The sequence below is a fragment of the Nicotiana sylvestris genome, chromosome 7, assembly GCF_000393655.2.
Source record: "Nicotiana sylvestris chromosome 7, ASM39365v2, whole genome shotgun sequence".
In the NCBI taxonomy this organism is placed as follows: Eukaryota; Viridiplantae; Streptophyta; class Magnoliopsida; order Solanales; family Solanaceae; genus Nicotiana; species Nicotiana sylvestris.
Genome location: NC_091063.1, coordinates 166,067,426 through 166,073,425, shown reverse-complemented (window position 1 = coordinate 166,073,425; position 6,000 = coordinate 166,067,426).

The window sequence follows — 6,000 nt, the reverse complement described above, 5'->3', positions numbered from 1 at the left end:
AGCCTAACCTCGGTAGAATAGTAACGAGGCCAGATCAAGAGACTTACCAGACATGTAAATTTGTATAGTATATAACATAGAACTAACAAGGAAATGACGTCAATGTAAGACCAACATCAGAAAAATCACGAATTTACAATCAACGGTGAAAATAATGGGAGCGCAAATAGCAACAAGAAATAACCAGGTAATATAGTAACAATATAGCTAGGATACATATAAAATATGAATGAACTCAAGTATGGGGAACCAATGACAACTCAATCCATCCAATCGTACCTAATGCGCAAGTCACAACAAGAACTACTTGAGGTACCACTCCTCATAAATATAATATCATAAGTCACAACTTTTAAATCTTACAAGCATGGCACCTCGTGCCTACATTTTTTCTAAATCACTTCTGCACGGCAAGGTCCACGTGCTATCATGTATATAGTACCCGTGCAAATAGCTAAATGGAATGTTCAAGAGATTTATTTATACATGATAAGGCATAATAACAACCTTAAATAAAGTAGGGGATCAACTGAGAAAACGAGTTTATTTTTGAAATCATTTGGGTGAGAAAAATAATATTTGTAAGTAAAGTAAAGCGTTAGATAAACTACTGAATTAAGTATAGAATTTGTTAAATTAAAACATAATGACGGTTTTTAGGTAAAGTAAAAACATCAAATCGGGTAAGAAGTTTAAGTTGAAAAATCAATTAAAGTAAAATATAATAACTATTAAGAATAGTAAAGTACCGAATGAAACGACGAGTTTTAACTTAAGAGTCACATAAAGTAAGCACGCTAATAATTCTTTTATTTAAAACCATTATGTTACAGATAACTCAGCAGGGTATGAGAGAATGACTCAGCGTAATAAATTCATTTTGAAAATCAATTCACCAAAATAATAATAATAGGAAAGGAAAACAGGAAATGACGGCAAAACTGTAAACTAATGAAAACAACTCAATCCTCGAAATCAGTAAATCCAAAAATATAGTCCTTAGAATATGATAAATATCGAAAACTAGCACAATACAACAATGAATACAACACACACAACCCATTGCGGTGTGCAATCTGATCCCACCGTACAAACACAATCCTCCCTTATTTCACCATATCAATATCATGAATAATATATAAAATCTGTTGCAATGCGCAATCCGATCCCAACGTATCAATATCAAATCCTCCCTTATTTCACCATATCACATAATCTTCCCTTATTTCACCTGTTGCGACGTGCAACCCGATCCCACTGTATCATCATATCACAATCCTCCCTTATTTCACCTATTGTAGTATGCAACCCGATCCTACCATATCATCTTGTCACAATCCTCCCTTATTTCACCTGTTGCGGCATGCAACCCAATCTACATGCAATTTAAATTAACAACAATAATTCAGTAACTTAATTTACAGGAAAGGGTATGAGTACACAACAATAGAATAATCATATAGTAATAAAAGGAATTCAACAAATATTACAGAAATAACAGGACAAGTAAAGCACATGGCAACTAAGTTGTGCAAGTAAAACAATTAAGACAAGTAGCAAATAGGCATGGAATCATAGAAGGGACTCAACAATTAAAAGGCAACACGACAATAAGGAAGGCAATAACTTCAACTAAAGTATGTAAAGGCAAAATGACAAGTAAGGAGTATAATAGTGCTAACAATGTTAAATAAAGCATGTAAGAGTATATTGACAATGAGAGACACAACACGTCAGGACAATTCAATTAAAGGCATGGAAAGAGTCTAGATAACCTAAATCGGTCAAATACCACATATAGCCTATGTACCCACTCTCACCTTGTGTACACGGCTTTCACGTAGCACAAATAGCACAATCAACTTGAATCCTAAGAGGTGTTCCCCCACACAAAGTTAAGCAAGACACTTACCTCAAAAAAACTAAACCGATACTCTAAAATGACCTTCTCGTGTGAAACAACCTCCGGGAGGCTCAAATCTAGCCAAATAACTTCATATCATAAATAAAAACCATAGAAAACAATTCCGAATAATAAAGCTTTGATCTTTTAAGAAAACAAAAAGTCAACTACATGTCGCACCTCGGAACCCAACAAAATTCACAAAATTCGAATACCCATTCCAGTACGAGTCCAGTCATACCAAAATTATTAAATTCCGACATCAAATTGGCCTTCAACTCCTCATTTTACATTTTTGAAAGATTTTAAAATGCCAATAAAAATAGAAAATGAGAGACCCAAAGTAATGAGAAAATGACTTGTAACTGTAAAGCTATAAGGTATCATACCCTGGGGATTACAAAATAACAAAAAAGTAAAAGTGACCGAGATGCGAGGGGAAAACTTTTTTTAACATTTCCGTTCATTTTCTCTCATTCAAATAACTAATTTAATGTTAAAACAAAAATGGAATCACGAAATATAATCAAATTTGGATAAAGAACGCTTACCTTAAACCAACACGTGAATACCCCCTCCAAAATCGCCCAAATCCGAGCTCTCTAACTCAAAAAGTGATAAAATATCAAAAGTCCTCGAAATAGAATACTTATATTCTACCTAGTGATTTACTCATCGCGATCGCGGAACATCACTCACGATCGTGGAGACAAAATGATGACAGTTGACCAAGCCTTCTTTGCGAACGCGTAAAAGAAGTCGCGAACGCGACACACAGCTTCCAGCTCACTACGTGAATACGGTTGTACCCATGTGATCGCGGCAACAAAGGCCAGAGGCCCTTCCATCTTCCCTTATACGCAATCGCGTAACTAAGAATGCGAATGCGACAACATAAATCCCTCAACCTTCATGAACGCGGCCGCCTCTTCGCGGCCACGAAGAACAACATACCTGAGACCACCACAACACTACGCGAACGTGGAAGTAAAGGCGCGAACACGATGAAGAACATCAGTTGACAGAAACCAGCAATCCAAATAGAATAAAATGGCCCGTAGCCTATCCGAAACACACCCCAGGCCCCCGGGATCCCATCGAACATACCAACATGTTCCATACCATAATGTGGACCTGCTCGAGTCCTCAAATTACAGCAAATAATGTCAAAAGTACGAATTGCACCTCAAATCGAACCAAATAAACTTATGAACTTTCAATTTCTACAACTCGCGTCGAATCATATCAAATCAACTCGAAATACGTCAAATTTTGCATGCAAGTTCTAAATGGCACAACGGAGTTGTATCAACTCACAAAATCAAAATCCGAACCCGATATCAACAAGGTCAACTCCTGGTCAACCCTATGAACATTCCAAACCTTCAAATTTCTAACTTTCGCCAAATAGTGCCAAAACCTTATAGAAATATCCAAATGCAAAACCGGTTATATGCCCAAGTCCAAAATCATCAGTTATACTTGGCGGAAACATCAAAACTCTGATCCAGGGTCAAATACACAAAAATCAAACTTGATCAACTTTCTAATTTAAAGCTTCAATAATGAATTTATTCTTCTAAACTAGTTTCGAATCATCCGAAAACCGGAATCGACGATACACACAAGTCATAATACATCATACGGATCTACTCACACCTTCAAACAACTGAGCGATGTGCAAATGCTCAAAACAACCAATCGGGTCCTCACATTCTCCCTCACTTAATTATACGTTCGTCCTCAAACGTGCCAAGAGTCATTCTAAAGCCGTCGAATCACTGTGTAACCTTATCATGAATACACCCGGGAGTGATCCCACATCACCCTAATCCATGTAAGCCTACCCATACGACATAACTAAAGATCATTATTTTTTACCTTAGCCCATAAACCTCGAAACTCAATTCTCAACATCCGAAATTCCTTACAAGACTCGAATCTCGCATACACATACTGAATAACTTAGAACAAGCTATATCAAGCCATAGCTATAACCCCACACATAATCACATGATATACCACACGACTCACATACTCGTAGAAAAAATTCTCAATCATTGTAGCTACTCAAAACAAACCTAATATCGGCAATGAATCTAATATAAAATAAAACCTTGTGCAAAATCGTACATTGGCGATTATGAAAGAAACACGCAGAAACATATAACCACTCATCATATGAACAAGTACCACTATAATGCAATGCTCTAAACCGATCACATATAGTAGGACCAAGACACGCGAATCTAATACAAAGGATCATATCCCAACATGGCCCCGCTGTAACGCGTGACCCATCCAAATACCGGTCCGTGCGAAATACTTCCAGCCACAATGCTCAAAATCAACAACTACACACAACTCGACATCAAGTACACGAAGTGCATGAACATAACTATGTAGAAGTAAATAGCACAATATACCACAACGGGAAAGACCATATCTAAGGAGCAATCAACACCTCAATAACCATCTCATTCGAATTCCGCTACAAGGCCCAAAGAGAACCGCATCGGATATGCATATAACCAACAAATCACAACCCCCCTGTAGCATAGAAGAGTAACACATAGAACATATCAAAACATGAACAAGCCAACTCTAGCCGAATGACACCAAATTCGACCCGATGTGAACACACATCCTCCTTGGGCCCACCGATAGGCTCCCAAATCAACTTTGGTCATCCCCAAATGGATAAATAGCCATCCAAAAGCCCACAAAGGTCTAGCCATAACACGTACCGCCATGCAACTAACTTTGGCCACATCTTCACAGTCCAAGACCCCAAAATAAGCTGCTTTTGAGAACTCCCAGTCTCTAAATCCATAGAACACCTGAATCACCGTAGTTGATCTAAACTCCACCACTCGAATGACTAACACATCCCTCATACACAATTATTCCCATGAGAAATGCATTTATAAGCCTTCCATCCCACCTAGCATAATCTGAATATCAGCAACCTATCAATCAGGCGAGTACCGCAATATCGGTGAAGCATTCGTAAGTGAAAACACTGTGCGCCTTCTGAGATGTGAACCCTCCTCAGGCAATACCAAGTAGTAATAACATTCATCTAGCCATCTGAAACCGTTCATGTTATCTAAGAATTCATGACCTTCCCTTTAGAACTGAACCGCCACCTTGTACATGCAAATCTCAATCCCATAGGGTGCACCACATCTATAATGCCATCATATGAAGAGCATGAGAATCTCTTAATCAACTATGAGTCACCAACATAATACATACCCGATCAGTCAGAAATATTCCGTTTGATCCCATCCAGGAGAAAATCACAATACGCAATATGCCCCTCATGCTGGTAGGAAATATCCATCTCAAACCGTAGTAGAAACTATCGAGAACTCTTCGAAACCCATTTGAACATAGCGAAGTCGTCAGAACTGAATCTCCCTAACTCAACCAAGCCACGCAGGTCTCCAAACCCAAGAGTATTGCCATAAAACACATGTAGAGACTCATCATAATATATGTACCCAAAGAACCCGATCATACTATTACTGTGTTGATCCAAGCTACTACCAAGCTGTCATATTTCCCCGAGTTCCTTCTGAATTACCCTTAAGGTGGCATACCAATCATAAGATACCCCAAATCATCTACTAAGCGTATGCCCATCCTCATGACAGTCAAACTTGCTTCCTCTAGTGCCTTAAATGGTAATATGTACCTCACACTGAGTAAAAATCCCATACGAACCACATAGTCCCTAATACCACCCATTATTCTCAAATCATCATCCACCTCATGACCCTACCACGATCGCGACAATTATGCAACCAATTAAATTTTCCCGAGCTCATACTTATCACCCAGATGCCAAAATCCGTTGTACCCCCACATAAACAACTGACTGGTCTCTCAATACATCCGCATCCTCTATCTGGACGACACATTAAGGCAATGTCTCAACATAATAAAATAACCCAAAATCGGTAGTATAAGTCATAAGCTTTTTTAAGAGTCACTAGTAATAACAATACATCACTGTTCCGGAGTAATGGAAAACAATGGAAATAAAATATAACAGAAGGTGACTTCGGAGCCTACGAATGTCAACATGTATA